Source organism: Trichomycterus rosablanca, chromosome 1, assembly GCF_030014385.1.
Source record: "Trichomycterus rosablanca isolate fTriRos1 chromosome 1, fTriRos1.hap1, whole genome shotgun sequence".
NCBI classification, from domain to species: domain Eukaryota; kingdom Metazoa; phylum Chordata; class Actinopteri; order Siluriformes; family Trichomycteridae; genus Trichomycterus; species Trichomycterus rosablanca.
The window spans coordinates 76,889,318-76,909,506 of record NC_085988.1 but is presented as its reverse complement, the minus strand read 5'-3'; positions in this window follow the sequence as shown (position 1 = coordinate 76,909,506).

The following is a 20,189-nucleotide window of genomic DNA, read 5'->3' as shown; positions in this document are numbered from 1 at the left end:
TGCCACAATTATTGGCACCCCTGCATTTAATACTATCTAACCTCAATTTGCCAATAAAGCAGCACTTAGCCTTCTCCTTTAACATCCTATACTGATGGAGAATAAAGAGCAGGGAATTTGAAACCATTCCTCTTTACAGAATCTCTCCAGAACATTCAGGTCCTCGCTTGTGCACTCTCCTCTTTAACTCACACACAGGTTTTAATGGGGACTGAGAAGCTTGATTTTGTGTTCAGTAAACCATTTCTGGACATATGTTTTGGATCATTGTCCTGCTGGAAGATCCCGTGATAACCCAGTTTTAGTTTATTGGCAGGAAGTAGTGACTGTAGTCATCATTTTAATGCAATCCCATCTTGAGGGTTTGTTGCCAAAAAGCCAACATTTTATTTAACCCTTTTAATGATCTTAAAATGAGCTTACTTTGAGTTTGTTTGTTTATTAGGATTTTAATGTCATGTTTTACACTTTGGTTACTCACAAGATTCATCAGTTTACACAATGTTATATGGACAACTTCCAATTCACCTCACTTGCATGTCTTCGGACTGTGGGAGGAAACCCATGCGGACACCAGGAGAACATGCAAACTCCACACAGAAAGGACCTGGACCGCCCCACCTGGGAATCGAACCCAGGACCTTCTTGCTGTAAGGCGACAGTGCTACCCACTTAGCCACCAAGCCGCATGCTTACTTTGAGTCTAAATACTTGGGTAAAAATAAGCGGTAATTAATAATCTTGTTTGAGCCAGATGTACAGTACTTCTAGGTTGACGTGTTAGTTTAGTCTATTCTTATTTTATTCATGTCACACACACCGAGGCCTGGGTAACTGTATTTTGTTCTTTCATGTACGTAACTGAATGACAATAAAGTCTGAGTTAAACTCAAAAATATTGGTAGATGACACTATGGTTTTAAGAAAACAGCCTTTCTAACCTATATGTCAACTTAAAGCTGGCAGCTGAAAAATCATCTATAAAAAGTTGCATCATTTTTGTGATCATCTCAACTGTTTGGTAGAGGCTCATTAAAAATACTGTTTAAAAACATTATTTTTATGGTGAGACCATTAAAGGGTTAATTTGACCACAGGATATGGTTCCAGTCAAAGTCCCAGCAGTATTTAGCAAACTCCAGCCACTTACATTTGTGGTTAGACGACAGAAAACACTTTTTCCTGGCAAGCCTGGCAAACAATCTGTTGGCATGGAGGTGGCATCTGATGGTAATGTTGGGGATTTGATGACCTCATTTTACTCTATAAAAAATAGAAACTCCATAATAATTTTGGAGATTTTTTTGCCTGTCTAACCATTCTCGGTGTGTGAGGGCAAAACAAAGCTGGGTCCTTGTCTAGACAAGTTTGTCACAGTTCTAGTTGATTGGATCTTTTAAATGATTGTAGATACGATTATTTTCATGTAAGTAGCCATTTTTATATCCATTCCCTGGCTTATGAAGGTCAACACACTGGCTGCATCCTTAAAACAGCACGTACTAGATTCGAGAAAGTATATACGACTTGGCTGGTAAAGCAGTGCACTCTTTCAGTACGCAAGTGCGCAGTATGCACGCAACCTCGTACGTACTACGTCCGCTATCTTACCAACGTCACGTGATGAATGACGTCAATATAACCACCACCTTGTTTCTACACACACAGTCGATGTTATCAGCTCCACTTACCATATAGAAGCACTTTCTAATTCTACAATTACTGACTGTAGTCCATCTGTTTCTCTGCATGCTTTGTTAGCCACTTTTCATGCTGTTCTGCAGTGGTGAGGACCAGTATTATTTGGGTGGTGGATCATTCTCAGCACTGCAGTGACACTGACACTGGTGGTGTGTTAGTGTGTGTTGTGCTGGTATGAGTGGATCAGACACAGCAGCACTGCTGGAGTTTTTAAACACTTCACTGTCCGTGCTGGACTGAGAATAGTCAACCAACCAAAAATATATCCAGCCAACAGCACCCCGTGGGCAGCTTCGTGCGACCACTGATGAAGGTCTAGAAGATACAGCAGCAGCAATAGATGAGCGATGGTCTCTGACTTTACATCTACAAGGTGGACCAACTAGGTAGGAGTGTCTAATAGAGTGGACAGTGAGTGGACGCGGTATTTAAAAACTCCAGCAGCGCTGCTGTGTCTGATCCACTCATACCAGCAAAACACGCACTAACACACCACCACCATATCAGTGTCACTGCAGTGCTGAGAATGATCCACCACCTAAATAATACCTGCTCTGTGGTGGTCCTGTGGGGGTCCTGACCATTGAAGAACAGGGTAAAAGCAGGCTAAAAAGGTATGTAGAGAAACAAATGAACTACAGGCAGTAATTGTAGAACTACAAAGTGCTTCTATATGGTAAGTGGAGCTGATAAAATGAAGAGTGAGTTTAGAAACAAGAGTATACTGTATTTTTTATTTATTTATAAATTTCTATTAGCAGGTATAACCCTCATATGCTATTTATATTCATTTACCCACAAGGAGCACTGCTAGAGCTAAGACAGTTGCTATAGTGGAATTTATAGCATGCACAAAATATCTGTGATTTCATTGGCTGAGTATTTGTGTCGCTATAAATACTGCTTATGATCTTTATGTGCGTGTAGGAGTGAGCTCTAATGCTCTATATCAGGCTTTTACACCAAAACAGATGTAGGAGGTGTGAGGGTCACTTTTTTCAGTTTCCTTCTGAAGACGTTAACAGATACAGAAGCACACTCTTCCATGAAAAACGGCATGTTCCTGCCCTGCAGGAGTACTAACACACCCTGGATTTTCTCCATGACTCGAGGCCTGATGCTATTTCTGACGGCTGTTCTGTTGTTGCATCCAGGACATGTTTCCTCAGGCTATAAAGAGGTGATGACAAGAGTTTAGTTACACAGTATACAGTGTACTCTGTGTAATCCCAACTCCAGCTCATATAACCAGGCTTTACCCTCATTAACCCTAGATCTAACATTGTGATGACGCTGAAGGTGGTGATAAGGACATTTAACTCGGATCTGTGCTGAATATTAATTAACAGTCAAGAGAACACCCAGATGGTAGTCTGTAATAATGTTAGCTCCACCAAATAAATGATTTAAAATGAACTACTGCAGACAATAAAATAACAATAATAAAGGGCACATGGGTTCATTGGTACAAACCCCAAATCAGAAAAAGTTGGGACAGTATGGAAAAGGCAAATAATAAAAAACAGTTTTTCTTACATTTACTTTGACTTTTATTTGATTGTAGACAGGATGAACCTGAGATATTTCATGTTTTATCTGCTCAACTTCACTTCATTTCTTAATAAACAACCATTCCTGCATTTCATACCTGCAACACATTCCAATAAAAGTTGGGACAAGGGCAATTTAGGGCTAGTAATGAGGTGAAAATACTAAACAATGATGTGATTCAAAACAGGTGATGTCAACAGATGATTGCTCATCAAAGACTCAGCCTTTCCTGGATGCTGCTTTTGTACCAAACCATGATTACAAAGATGATCAGAGAATCTCCAGTTTATCAACAAATGTGTGAGAAAATGATTGAAATGTTAAAAAACAATGTACCTCATAAAAAATTAGAAGGGATTTGCATATTTCTCCTTCTACAGTGCATAATATCATTAAACCATTCAAAGAATCACGAGGAATTTCAGTGCTTAAAGACCAAGGGTGCAAGCTCAAGCTGAACGCCCGTGATCTTCCATCCCTCAGATGGCACTGCATCAAGAACCGCCACTCAACAATAGCTGATATAACCACATGGGTGAGGGATTACTTTGGCAAACCTTTATCAAGCTCAACAATACAGAGTTACATGCACAAATGCCACTTAAAACTTTACTGTGCACAAAAAAGAAGCCTTATGTTAACCATGTCCAGAAGTGGTGGCGACTTCTCTGGGCTCGGAGGCATCTAGGATGGACCATCACACAGTGGAAACGTGTATTGTGGTCAGATAAATCGGCATTCCAGGTCTTTTTTGGAAAAAATGGACACTGTGTGCTCCAGACCAAAGACTAAAAGGACCATCCAGACTGTTATCAGGAACAAGTCCAAAAGCCAGGGTCTGTCATGGTATGGGGCTGTGTCAGTGCCTTTGGCAAAGGTCATTTACACTTCTGTGATGCAGCATTAATGCAGAAAAGTACACTGAGATCTTAGAGCAACATGTGCTGCCTTCAAGACGTCATCTTTTCCAGGGACGTTCATGCATTTTTCAACAAGACAATGCAAAACCACATGCTGCACACATTACAAAGGCATGGCTATGGAAGAATAGGGTACGGGTACTGGACTGGCCCGTCTGCAGTCCTGACCTGTCCCCAATAGAGAATTTTGAAAGGGAAATTGCAACAACGTACCATGACCCTGATCAAGAAAATTGCAGTTAATAAAGATGAGTAATGAATAAAAAATAAAAAAAAGTACTTTGGTACTAGGATTTTGAAATGTGTTGGTGGGAAATTATGCACATGAATTATTATTTTGGCACATGAATAAACCTTCAGGTCAGTCACTGATTTGTCACAGCAGCAGAACGCAGAGATATTCACAAGTCACAAAATACTAGTCCGAGTCAAGTCACAAGTCTTTAGGCTAGAGTCCGAGTCAAGTCACAAGTCAATATAATATACACAAAACATATATTAGAAATGTAGCGTAGAAATAAACAAATAATATGTAAGTTCAGATAAAAAAAACAACAACAGATTAGTGACTGTATTTTGCCGTTTTATTTAGTGCCTTTACTTTCCTAGGTACCAGTTAAAAGCTTAAACTGATACGTTTTGTTTTCATTACAAAACAAAAGTGCGCAATAAATCACAGGCACAGCGGCCAAAATCCAAAACACAGCAAAAAAATCCATAACCAATGCTTACCTTAGCTTATGTTCTTCCAGATGCTATTAAATTTATAACCGTGTGTCCCATTAGGAATATAATCCGTTAGTTTGTAACTGTGCTTTAATTAAAAACCTCCAAACTTTTCCCAGGTGTGAAGTAAAACATGAACTCGTTAGAAAGCCAATCAAGCATTTCACTGACACATCATCTGTGTGACGCTGCAAACTGAATAAATACAAATAACAGCATTTCTTACTAAAAATTAAAATCAGAAGGTCTGGTTGGTTCAGAAAGCGGTCTTTCAACCATTAGCGCCAATTCTGTAGGAGTGTTTCATTCACACCAGCTGTTCCAGTGAAGTGCACTATGTAGTGTATTCCACCATTTTAAGTGAGATTCCAAAGGTAGGGAGCAATGCTTCATCGCTATGCCGGAAGCTGGCTGGAACATTTACACATTGCGTGTGTTGCGGGTTAAGTGGCTGGAGCTTTATTAGAGAGCAGAAAATGACACGATTAGAATATAATATAGAATTAATTGTCACAGGTAACTAATGTTAACACATGCTGACGCTAGGGACTCGTGTTGTGCACGAGTCATTTGAAACGTGTCCGAGTCGCGTCTGAAGTCGCTGTGTCACAGACTCGAGTTCCCATCTCTGGCAGAACGACAGTTTCTTACGCAATGTGTTGAGCCATGGCCCATCTTTAACGGCAAAGACTAAGCCTTTGGTGGATCCTTCTTATTCACCAATACAAGACTTTCCTGTCAGTAATAACAGTGGAAGTGCAGGGTTGGGACCAAGATGAAAAGGCATCATATTTTGCTGTGCGTTTCATGCCAGCACAAAATGAGTAATTCTGATGCCTGGGTGGAATAAGATGAAGAAAGAAAATGAGAGATTGAGAATAGAGAGAGAGAGTAAGAGTATAGAGTGACTCATTCAGGGGGACGAGTGTGCGTGGTGGATGCCCTTTTTCCTCAAGCAAACTTAGAACATTCCTATTGCTCCCACTTAAGCATAACCAGGCTGTCATTCTCTTCTACGAAAAAAAACCATTTTAAATCAGAAAGAATATAAACATCAGTACTAGGGCTAACAAAAAAACAAAAACATGTAATCCAATCCGATACTGTTCCTTAATGTAAATAACACTTCAAGTAAATAAGGCAATTCAGAAATTAAAACGCACTGATCTACTTAAACTTTAGCATTTAAAAAAATCATCTACTACTGCCACATCTAAAACACTGTTTTACGACGTGTCGTCTAAAGTGTCTACAATTGAAAGATCAAACGCAATGGACCAATTAGAACTGACGCAGAGTTTGGTTGAGATTTTCCGTTAAAGTTCTGTCACATTTTTAGATTATTAAAAACCAAAGCGCGCTTATTAATAAATCCTGCTGGATTTTGGAGAGGACATCTGTGGCTAAACGGGAAACGGTGTAGTTTGTTTTATTTTATAACACTAATGGATTAAATTTTGTTAAGGATGTGAGAGATCTCCAAGCCGGGACAAGATAGATACATTTGTTTATTTTTTATTATTTAATTGTTTCATTTTTATTGTTTATAAATAATATTGTTTATTATTTATTTAATAATTGTTTTGCTGCCTCTCCAAGGTGTAGACTTGAGAGTTGACAGATCTAGAATTTTATATTGAAATTATAATTTATTTGTTAAATACAGATAAAGAGTGCTCTCAGGGTGTGTCTCTCCGTACACAATGCTGAGCTGCACTGCACTTGTCAAAGTGTAGGTGATAAGATGCATACGGCATGCTGCCCACGTGTCGGAGGGGGCGTGGGTTAGCTTCGTTCTCCTCAATCAGAGCAGGAATCGGCATTGGTGGAGAGGAAGCATGACACAATCGGGCAATTGGACGCGCTAAAAAGAGAGAAAAATGCATTTAAAATTTTTTTGTACGGTGTTAAACAAGCCAAAAATGCTGCTAAATGTTCTGTGTGTAAAAGTGAAAATAAAAACAGCAGTTTTGCATAAGTGTGATGTTGTAAGTTCTGTATTTATTCCTTTGGAATATTTGTTTCACAGCCTGAGCATTGTTATTTAGATAGCTAGTTTAACCATGGTGCATTGAGAAATGTATTATTACTGCTTAGTTGTTTGAGAGGAGAAATGACGGTATCGGATTGGTATCAATATTGGCAGATACTCAATTTGCAGTATTGGTATCAGTACTGGACATAAAAAAGTGATATCAAGCCAGCCCTAATCAGTACCATCAAGAACGATGTAGGAACAAAGTCTGGACAGGGTGCCAATCCACTGGTGTAAGGGTGTCAAACACTTACACATTTACTAACTGTGGGACTGGGACACCGGACCCAGCACTTTTTGGCTAAGATAGTGTGTTATTTGACCATTTTTATATATGCTAGGTTCATTATTAAGCTGAGAAGCTTATTAACACCTGAGAACAATTCACCTGTTGTTGTTGCTGCAGGTTGAAGAAAGCCTGGTGTTCCTGTTACTGAATGGTGGCCAGTATCACAAGGGGAACAAGGAGAGGTTAAATGCACAACATTTCACCTGTCCGTAGTAGTTTCTACTCACTGATTATCCCTCTCATTCCTCCCACAATTACTTCCTCCAGTTACACGCCAAGTTAAACCATGCCCCACCTGCTACAGTTATAAATACATTAAATATATAATATATGAGACTTATTTCAGGGTGGAACAAAGACTCAGCTGGTGCACTGGGTGCCACAGGTCCTGGGAATCTGGCTTTCATCATCACCACACATTACTGTATGTCAGAAGTTTAGCATAGTTTACACTATGTTATTGTAGGCTTTGTCTAGTTGCTATGGACAATTCCTTTCACCCCCCAAAACATGCAGTATCAGGATCCTGACCAGGATGTACGTAGTAAAAATAAATAAAGGAATATTATATTTTATTTAACATATAATGGGGCTTGGTTTGATTTTCAGGTAAAGCGGTCCAGGTCCTTTCTGTGTGGACATGTAAGTCTAAAGACATGTAAGCCAAATTGGAAAATATAAAATATATGACCATTACTTTGTTATATGTTAAGAAATAATTATACTTAATACAAAATGCATTTAAACAGACACAATATATATACTTTGGGATTTGTACCAAATGTAAAGTGCGTTACAAAATAAATGTATTATTATTATTATTATTATATACACCGATCAGCCATTACATTAAAACCACCTCCTTGTTTCTATACACACTGTCCATTTTATCAGCTCCACCTACCATATAGAAGCACTTTGTAGTTCTACAATCACTGATTGTAGTCCATCTGTTTCTCTGCATGCTTTGTTAGCCCCCTTTCATGCTGTTCTTCAATGGTCAGGACCCCCACAGGACCACCACAGAGCAGGTGGTGGTGTGTTAGTGTGTGTTGTGCTGGTATGAGTGGATCAGACACAGCAGCGCTGCTGGAGTTTTTTTTTTTAATACCGTGTCCACTCACTGTCCACTCTATTAGACACTCCTACCTAGATGGTTCACCTTGTAGATGTAAAGTCAGAGACGATTGCTCAACTATTGCTGCTGTTTGAGTTGGTCATCTTCTAGATCTTCATCTTCATTTTTGGTTGGTCGACTATTCTCAGTCCAGCAGTGACAGTGAGGTGTTTAAAAACTCCATCAGCATTTTTGTGTCTTATCCACTCATACCAGCACAACACACACTAACACACCACCACCATGTCAGTGTCACTGCAGTGCTGAGAATGATCCACCACCCAAACAATATCTGCTCTGTATATATATATATACACACACACACACAGACACACACATATATAGTATATATGACACTTGATTCATTGTGTTTCTGAAATATAACACTAGGAAGATTATTTTTGTACCAAAGAACATCCGGGTTGCCTCGATTCACATGATGTGTCAGAGTTATTTATGTGCCATGATGGCACCACAGTATGCTGCAAGCCTGTCAGCCAAGAACTCTTGTTCCTTCTCAAGTAGAAAATCCAAGACTTTTAAAATGTAAAGGCAGATTTGTCAGGAGAAAAACCAAACGAAACTATTAAAAAACACTGGGTATATGGACGTTCTGAGTAAAATGATGCTTCTGGGTTTCCTGTCCTGTATTGTATAGACAACATGTATAAATGTTTGTTTAAATATCAATGGGTTCTTCACTGTATTACACATCCTTTAGTTTGTATATGGTATTTTAATCACTGGATTTACAAAACACAAAAAGCTAAGTGACAAATAGCCATATAGAATATCATACATTTGCTTAAAATTCAAAATTAAAATTTAACCTTTTTTGTGGTTGCACAGAAAATACTGAACCTACGAATCTTCGTACTGAATCAGGAATCACGAGTCCGAGGTCTCAATTAACCCGGATCTTATGAGTCCTCTGACTGGCTACTGCTAAGTACACAAAGCGAGTAAGCAGAGTCATGTGAAACACAGAGGACTCAGATGATTTGGCTGAACCTACTTCACTCCAGTTCGTGAATCTAAGTAATAAGTTAAATATTCCAATAAACAAGTGGTTAAACACACTGGTGTTCGTTATGAGGCTGATTTTATGCACATGCTATTATTATTATTATTATTATTATCAGTAGTAGTGGTATAGATTAGTAATGCAGCACATTTTCTGTACCACTTAAGGAGTATCATAGCCACCATGGTAATTTATTAACTGTTTTGGTGCCACTGTGGCTGCCTGACTGAGTCAGGTTACCATGGCAATTTGTTGTTGACCATCCCCCTTGAACCCTTGACCAATTAATATATCCATCTGATTGGTAAGTGAGTCCACCCCCTCTCCCCCTCCTTGTCCCTATCCCCCATGATCAAGATTCCACAAAAGTGTCAACTTGTCACTGAGAAGAGACGTGTGAGGTGCCAAGAGAGTTAAGAGAGAAGGATTTATTTTCAGAAGATGAGTGCATGTTAGACAAGTGGTATTTGGATATCAATATGTCAGTACAAGTGACTTAAGTGAACCGGATCACATTACTGAGTGACTCAGATTAACCCGAGTCCATAAAATGTACCGAATTTACCACCACTAAAACCACTAGAGCTAAAATTCTACCTTATGACTGTTTTCCTGGTTTCTTTCCTTTTTGGTTTCTTAATTTGTGTTTACTTCATCATTTAGTGCACACATTTTGACTCTGACTTTCCTTCCTCATCAACAACCATATTAAAAATTTACCATTATCAGTTTATCATCATTATCATAGCTAAAATTCTAATGAGCGGATGATTCTTCTTCTCATTGTCTTTGTCTTCATTAAATGGCATTTTACCTCACGGCTGTTCTCTGCCCATCTCTCAGTTCTAATTGGCAAAGCTCTGCAGCGTGATCTTGCCATCTGGACACTCACTCATGTGTAATAGATGAGACTGACTCACTCATATAAAAACAAGCAAGAGACAAACAATTACAAGCATTATACATTATTTTGGTACATTAAGTATATACAATACTCATATGAGAACCTGTGAAAAAGGGTCTGCCAAAAACATTGAAATTAATCTGCATTTTATTTACTAAAGCAGTTTAGTCAGTCAGTTTTCTAACAGAGGGAAATACATACTGCATGTTACCTCCTATTATTCAAACTGCACTTAGGACTGTAGCATTTAAACTGTGGGGTGTGGGGTGTACTCTTTTGGCAATGCAGTGGAATTGTGTGAGGGAGTACAAAGGATATTATGCCAGTTTTTAAAATTATTTACATTTGCAGCATTTAGCAGACACTGTTCTTCAATGCCACTTACTATTTCGACCAAATGCAATCCAAACGAGGCAGCATGGCGGCGAAGTGAGTAGTGCTGTTGCCTACAGCAAGAAGAGCCTGGGTTAAAATAAGGTTCCTTCCTTTCTGAAATTTGCATGTTCTCCCTGGGTCCACATGGGTTTTACTTCGGGTAAGTTCGAAAACAAGCAGTCAGGGCTGCTCAGGTGGCGCAGTGATAAAATATGCTAGCACACCAGAGCTGGGATTTTGAATACATCGTATCGAATCTCAGCTCTGCCATCAGGTTGGGCTGGCAAGCCACATGAACAATGATTGGCTGTTATGAGCTGGACCAGCGTTCATCATAACTGGTGCAATTGCGACCTCTGCTGGCTGATCGATGGCGCCTGCGCAGAGTTGGGAAATAATGCTGATCAGGGTGTGGCTCTCCGTGCACAAAGCTGACCCGCATATGAACTCGTCTCGTGCAGGTGAAAAGAGGCAGTCGGTACTGCTCACGTGTCGGAGGGGGCGTGTGTCAGTTGCGAAGCTCCTCAGTCAGAAGTGGAGGGTTGTATCGGTAGAGGTGAAGCGTAATGCAATCAGGGTGATTGGATATGAAAAGATTAGAGAGAAAATTGGGGGGGAAAATCAGAGGAAAAAAAAAAAGCAGTCAGGCCAGTTGGGGTTACTAAAAATTGCTCTAAGTGTAAGTGTGTGTGTGAATGTGTCTGTGTGCACCCTATGATCGACTGATGACCTGTCCGAGGTGTGCCCTGCATTTTGCCTAATGAATAAGACCCATCGGGACCCTCGCCAGGATAAAGTGCTGGTAAACAGACAAGGTGTGAACTAATGAATGAATGAATTCAATTGAGGGTTAAAGGCCTTGGTCAGTAGCTTTACAGTGGAAACTTGGCAGTCCTGGGGCTTAAACCAGCAACCTTCTGACTGCTGAACTACCACTTAAAAATAAATATAAATCCCTGTAATACCTGTAGACCTTATACAACCGACAAACCTATACAAAGACGTTACCTTTTAGCCCTTTCTTATATTCGTATTGCTGTAGGGGGATAAAACACAGTAAAAAATACAGTCACTCACTGGGGGGAAGGGGGCGGGGAGCTTTTTTAATGGGCACAAGGCACACAGTAACACCCTGGACAGGGCACCAGTCCATCACAGGGCAGACACACACACATACACACACATATCTCCAATTTACCTGACTGCATGTTTTTGGACTGGGAGGAAACCGGACCTCCAAGACTAAAACTATATTCAGTTAAAATAACTTATTTACACTTTTATTATAAATGTAAAAAGTAAGTGTATGTTATTACCGACCTCTAAATACAATATAAAAAAATCTACTTCATTTAGCTACCAAATCAGTGAAAGTTAATTATGTAATGTGGGATTCCTACACTGTACCCAGTTCAGCCTGAGTGCTTGATGTTGTGAATCTGACCAGAGGTCATGACCGGTCTGGTAACTCACAAAAGGGCAGGTGCATGATAGAAATGGAGTTCAAGTAGGTCATGGAAAAATCCATCCCAGGAGACTGAGGAATGGAGGAGGGCTGACGTGGTGTTGGAGGTGATGATTAGGGACAAAACGCTTGTGTGAAGGGAGCGTGAAAGACAGAAACGAAAAGAGATGATGGAAAGCAGTCAATATACACTCTGTAGCCAAACGTATTTAGACAACAAGATCTTGGACATCTTGTTTCAAGAGCAAATTGTATTAAAATAGTGCCACTACTCTGAGAAGGCTTCTCATAAGACTTTGAGGTTTGTCTGTGAATATTTGTTTTGATTTAAAGTTCCAGTTCATTCCAAAGTTGTTCACTGGGGCTGAGGTCAGGTCTCCGTGCAGGCCAATGGAGTTTCTTTAAACCAAGCCTTGCCTCATGTCTATATACGTAGATCTTGCTTTGGTCATGCTAGAACAGGAAATAACCCTCCATAAACTGTTTCTTTAACGTTTACAGTATATAATTACCTTTATTTAATTAATTTATCCCACCTGTTAGCAATTGTTGTCGCTGAATGTCCATAAAGTGTATCTTTAGCCCAAGGCTTTTTAACAGGCGGCCCATCTTAATGATTCATGAGGTTCTGCCAAACTGCAGCAAATAAATAACACTATGAAACACAGAACACTTATGAGAGCCAGTTATGCAGGACTGTCAGTCACACACAGTCATACACACACCACACACGAGGTGATTGCAGAGGGGGTGTGCATGAAAAAAAAACCTTTGAACAGAGTCTATGGCTGTGTCCCAAACACAGTGAGTGCACTGCTTACTAAGAATGTTTGCCAAAATAGAGGTTAAGTAACTGGCCGTGTACTGTATCTTTTTTATACATATGTTTTTTAGTACATGAATAATATATGTTCATAATCAAATCATTTAAAAAAGTTGAAGGCAATTTCCAACTTGATCATTTCCCAATGACAGCTCATTATGTAACATTCCTCAAAGCGAAACTGCTAGTTTGCCTTTAAACACAAGTAACCACAAGAACATTCTAGCTGTCTCGTCAACGCCAAGTCAAACTAATAAGATTTTAATAATACAGTGACATTTATAACTTTAGCTGAAACGATCCTAAAATCTTAAAGACTATTTGTTCCAGGCATCCAGGCATAATCACAAATCAAATACATGTTATGATTTGGTATTTGTCATCAATTCATTAATTTATTCTAATCTTTGTTAAGGTGGGGGAAAACATCACTCCCTGTAAACACTAGATTTTAACATCGTGTTTTACACACTTTGGTTACATTCATGACAGGAACAGTAGTTACTCATTACACTAGATTCTTCAGTTCACAAGGTTATATCAAACACAGTATTGGACAATTTAGTGTCTCCAATTCATCTTATTTGCATGTCCTTGGACTGTCCTTATACTTGTGGTAAACACTAGATGGGTAAACATGGGTAAACACTAGACAAAGTGGGACTATACCCTATACAGGGTGCTATGGCAGAGCAGCATACTCACATGTAATCACTCACTCCAAGGGACAATTAAGAATAGCCAATTAGCAAATTACTTATTTACTTATTTTATTATTATTATTATTTTTATTATTTTATTTTATACAACAGGTAGTTCCGACCTTACAATCTGATTGGTTGAGAAGCGTTCTAAACGTGCTGATATTTGTGATAACAGCACGGTCTTTTCACAACACAATGGTATTACTCCGCTGACGCGTTGCCATTAACGACAAGCTTCATGCACACAAACGCGCACGCAGGCGACACAGACTTTTTTTCCAGGTCGCGTTTTAAATCCGTTATCTGATATACAATCTAGCGCACTGTGTAGGAAACATAACTAATTGTCTAATTCACTATCTAGTGCACTATGTAGGGAACATATATCCATGATCTGATACACAATCTAGTGCACTATGTAGGGAACATTAATGTGTTTGTAACGCGCACAGTTAGTTAAGCCCCTAGTAGTTCTGTTTTCATCCATAGCCTTTGGTGTGTGCGAGAGGTTTTTTTATTTCTTTTTTTCCCTTCGGAGGTTCTTGCTTTCTTCTTCTTCTTGTTCTTACCTCCCTGAAATGAGTTTTTGCAACTTGGGATGTCTGCTTTGTAGTGTTAAACTTAATATTTGTTGTGGAACTACTTTTTGGCGGAAGGTATTGTCAATATTAAAGCATATTTAATATGAAATTCAGGGCTTCTTTGATTTATTTTCTTTCTTTATTTTGTAAAAACTGTTGTATAAAAGCAATAGAACACTCGAGGTCGTGTGTTATTCGCGATAACACACTCCCTCTCGTGTTCTATTGCTTAAATGAAACACAACATTCCGTACACTGGTCTATATTGTACATAAGAATAACTGCACCTTATAACCCATATTGTGAATTGCACATGCTAATCTTTACAAGTATAAATGTGTGTGCACTGCAAGCTTCCGTTTAACTGAAGACAAATTCCTTGTAAGTGTAAGCATACCTGGCCAGTAAAACTGAAGCACAGGGATGTAACCGTCATACAGAGACACATTGTACTTTTTATTGACAGTAATTGTTATATCTGAATATGGGGCGACTTCATTAAAGCATAAGGTTTAGGAATGGAATAAGGTAAATAACAATTCCAATAAGAACTGCATTTCTTATACATTTGGGATAATGAAAGTAGTATTAAGCTATAAATACCAATAAGAACACATATGCATGCAGCCAAAGCAGCCAAACTGTCATCGGTCCTTATTCTTCTTGACCTCTCTGCAGCCTTCGACACAGTGAATCACAGCATTCTCTTGTCCACTCTCTCCAACCTTGGCGTACCAGGTGCAGCATGGCAATGGATGGCCTCCTACCTCTAAGGGCGCTCTTACCAAGTGTCATGGAGAGGATCCATATCTCCTCCATGCACTCTCTCAACCGGTGTTCCTCAGGGCTCTGTACTTGGCCCACTTCTTTTCTCTATCTCCACCCGCTCTCTGGGTAAGGTCATAGCCTCCTATGGCTTCTCCTACCACTCCTATGCAGATGACACTCAGCTCGTTCTGTCATTTCCTCCTTCAGACACACAAGTCTCAGCTCGCATCTCAGCATGTCTGCGAGATATCTCACAATGGATGTCAGCTCATCATCTAAAACTTAATCCCAGCAAGACAGAGATGTTGCTCATTCCCGGAGATCAATTTCCAACCCAGGACCTAGTAATTTCTCTTGATGACTCCCAGATCAGACCATCTGATAATGTAAGAAGCCTTGGTGTTGTCCTGGATAACCAGCTGACCTTCTCTCCTCATATAGCCAACATGACAAGATCATGCCGTTTCCTCCTCTACAACATCAGGAAGATTCGGCCATTTCTCTCCAGGGAAGCTACCCAGATTCTGGTCCAATCACTTGTAATCTCACGGTTGGACTACTGCATTTCCCTCCTGGCAGGAGCTCCCATGTCCACTATTAAACCCTTGCAGCTCATTCAAAATGCAGCTGCCCGTCTGGTTTTTAACCAACCCAAACACTGCCACATCACCCCACTGCTGCGTTCTCTTCACTGGCTTCCTGTAGCTGCACACATTCAGTTTAAAACACTGATGCTCGCCTACAAAGCCAAAAATGGACCAGCCTCAAGCTACCTTCGAGGTCTAATCAAACCCCGCTCTGTACAACCTCCGAGCCACTAGACTCGCTCGACTTGATCCTCCACCCAGGACTAAAGGAAGACAAGCATCAAGGCTCTTCTCTGTTCTAGCACCCAAGTGGTGGAATGAACTTCCTCTGTCTGTCCGAACATCTGAGTCTCTTGCTGTCTTTAAAAAAACGATTAAAAACTTAAGCTGACGTACTTATTTACTAACATTTTTCTTCCATTTCCAAAAAAAAAAAAACAACAAAAAAAACCACTTTGGTTCTATCAGGTTTCAGCAGATTTTTTTTCTTCGACTGTTGTTTACTAAAACTTGAAAAATGAAATGTTCACTTTGGAAGCACTTCTGTAATTCGCTCTGGATAAGAGCGTCTGCTAAATGCAGAAAATGTAAATGTAATGTAAATATGCATCATATCTCTAATTATGTACCTGGCATACTGGATCTAAAAACTGGGGATTCTGTGAGCTATTTTAAGATCTATTTTAAGACTGACTGGACTAATTAATTTGTTAATTAACTGTTTTAAGATTACTTGATCCTAGTCACATGCTCCGTTATCATAACAAAAGTGGCTTTTAAAAGATGGTAATTGTGGCCATAAATGATTTGCACAGGTGAGAATAAATACTATGTGCTGTGGCAATCAAACAATGCTTGATTGGTATCAGAAGGCCCAATGTGTGCCAGCATAAAACAATTGTCCTTAACATGACACCCCCACACTGTCCGGTTCCAGTGAGTCTCTGGCCAGTGTAGCTCTAGATTCCTGTTCTTAACTTACACCTATTGAAACACAATGTTTTTTATTTACTGTTGTAAACCAGCTGCATTAAGCATTGTGTTTTGTGTAATAGTTTGCATTTTAAATGCCTTTCTGCTCAACACAGCTGTAAAGAGGCCATATTTTAGTTGCATTTCTGCCTATGTTAACTTAAATAGCAGCTGTGGTAAGCAGAAAGGCATTTTCACACTTCGAAAATGCCTGACCTTGGGAGGGATAGCCTACAACAGCACTGCACAAACAGCACAACACTATCACTATCAACCTGTCAATCAAGAAGAGTCTGAGGCTACCATGACCAAAGGCTTACCTGATTCGATGACTCTGACGTAGATGTTGGTTTCAGAATTTGGCATAGATCATATGTATTCATAAACCCTACCTGCGTGTGCCAACAGGTCAGGCTGTTAGGAATGGTGTAATAATGTAGAGAATGTTTTCTTTACACGTATGCAGCCTCCTAAATACCAGAGATTGTATGCCATAACCTATCATGTTACTGCATTCCTTTATACCCACAGTTTTAAATGTTCTTGGCTGTCAGGCGTGAAACCATGTTGTATTCCACTGTTGTGAACAATTTGCACTAAGTTATGCGTTACCACAGTTATAAAGACTCAGCTCATCATCTAAAACTCAATCCCAGCAAGACAGAGCTGTAACTTATTCCTGGAGATCAATTTCCAACCCAGGACCTAGTCATCTCTCTTGATGACACCCAGATCAGACCTTCTGATAAAGTAAGAAGCCTTGGTGTTGTCCTGGATAACCAGCTGACCTTCTCTTCTCATGTAGCCAACATAAAAAGATCGTGCCGGTTCCTCCTCTACAACATCAGGAAGATTCGACCATTTCTCTCCATGGAAGCTATTCAGATTTTGGTCCAGTCTACTACTAAACCCTTGCAGCTCATTCAAAATGCCTGGTTTTTTACCAACCGAAACACTGCCACATCACCCCACTGCTGCATTCTCTTCACTGGCTTCCTGTTGCTGCCCGCATTCAGTTTAAAACACTGATGCTTGCCTACAAAGCCAAAAATGGACCAGCCCCAAGCTACCTTTGTGGTCTAATCAAACCCCGCTCTGTACCGCGCAACCTCCGAGCCACTAGTCTCGCTCGACTTGATCCTCCACCCAGGACTAGAGGAAGACAAGCATCAAGGCTCTTTTAGGTTCTGTCACCCAAGTGGTGGAACAAACTTCCTCTGTCTGTCTGAACATCTGAGTCTCTTGCTGTCTTTAAAAAATGATTAAAAACCTTTATCACCTTGAGTAAGGTAATGTTTACTATGGAAGAACTTCTGTAAGTCGCTCTGGATAAGAGCATCTGCTAAATGCTGAAAATGTAAATGTAAATAAAGATTGGTCACGCTTCCTCAGACTTTTTCCCGAAAAATGCATTTCAGCATTTTTTTTTAAATATAAGTAAATATATAAATAAAATTGTAAATAAATATACAGGGTCTTGGTAAATGACCTTTGCCAAGGGCACTGACACGACCCCATACCATGACAGACCCTGGCTTTTGGATTTGTTGCTAATAACAGTCTGGATGGTCCTTTTCGTCTTTGGTCCGGAGCACACGGTGTGCATTTTTTCCAAAAAAGACCTGGAATGCTAATCATCTGACCACAATACACGTTTCCACTGTGTGATGGTCCATCCTAGATTCCTCAGAGCCCAGAGAAGTCAACGACACTAGTGGTGGGCTAGCTTGTTAGACTGCTGCATGCATATCCAAGCCATGTCTATTGGTGACAACAATGCCAAGTAATACACAATAAACTGTTTGATTAAATAAACTATTTTAAGTACCTTTAACATTATCTAAACATTTGCACATCTGCAGGTCCCTATTCTTTTTCTTCTTCTTCACCACAGCGGATCATTTGTCTCCATCTTGCCCTGTCCTGACCATTCTCCTATGTCACACCAACCACCTTCATGTCCACCCTCACCACATCCAAAAACCTCCTCTCTGGCCTTTCTTTTCTCCTCAGCAGCCTTCTTACTCTCATCCCTCCTCTTCACATGCCCAAACAATTTAAATCCCTCCTCCCTAACTGCGCCATCCCTGTAGTAAACATGTTCCTAATCTTTTCCATCCTCGTTATTCACAACAAGAATCTCAGCATCTTCATCTCTGCCCCCTCCAGCTTCCTCTACTGTCTTTTAGTCAGTGTCACCACCTCCATACTGTATAACATAGCAGGCCTAACTACTGTCTTGTAAACTTTCCCTTTTACCCTGGCAGATACCCTTCTATCACAAATCACTCCTGCCACTCTACCCATTCCACCTTGTCTTCTGCAGGTCCCTCACTATCCTTCAATTAAAATACAATTTTTCGAGTCATACACAGCATAAATCTGATGTTTAATGCAGGGACTCAACACGGTGACTGATTATCTGTAGTGTATCTACACAACTGTTTCATGATATAAAATAAAAAATATATATAAATACTATATATATATTAGGGCTGTCGAAGTTAACGCGATAATAACGCATTAACGCAATCTCAATTTAACGAGATTAAAAAAAATAGTGCCGTTAACGCACTAATTACATTACGAGATTTTTTCACTTCTAAAACTAAAGCAATTCATTTTTCACCCACGGGAGACAGATTGAATTATTCTCACTGACCGCGACGCTCACACGCACGTTTAATGTTCTTTAGTTCCGTTTGACAAAAAAAACCCTTAAAAATAGAGCTAACAGCGAAGATAACCGGTTACAAAAGCAGCGACCGCTGTTTGTGTTCAATTCTCTGTTCACAGTGTCGATACAAGTGATTCAAGAATCGATTTCATTGTAAGCGCAGCGTAAATTTCTTTTCTCAGTCAATTCTCCGTGTTTACTGTTATGATGAATGATGCGGTTGTAAATAAACACCAAATACTACAGAACATTTTGTGTGACTCGCTTACCTTATAAAGCTCAGGCTTAATTATACTGGTTATTACCACAGAGCGGGAGTCGACTCAGAGTTGTTTACGATTTACCGAGGTGAACCACGAACGTGCTGATAGAATCGGCTCAGATGGGATCGGACTGTATTATCTTTTTAAAGTAAATATTTCAATCAGCAGAATCGCATCGCATGTATGATGTGCACAACGTTAATTACGTGCGTTTATTAATGAACGTTTACGTTAGCTTGTCAGAAGCTTTCTCAATAATGTCTGTGCGGTGTTTTTTTTTTTACAATTAGTGATGGCAAGCAACTGTTCCACTGCACTATTTTACACTAAAAACTAAACTATTCCATAATGCTCCAGACTGCATCATTCTAAATAGGTATCGGCGAGTACAAAAATACATGTACTTGTACTCGGTTGGGAAAAAATGGTATCGATGCATCCCTAGTGAAAACACACTCACTTCGTGTAGAAACGTCCATCAAACCATCGTCACGATACAACCACAGAAAAGTCTGTTACAATAACTACGCATCTGACATATATACGAAGTCAAGGTTCTCTGCTAGATAGTATTACTGCCTAATATGTGAGTGAATAAAACTCCCGTACAGTTTTCTCTTGTCCCAGCAGTTTTTAACATAAGTACATTTAGCATAAATATGTTCACCATTTTAATTGTAACATTTCACTTAAAAATCCTTGTTTTC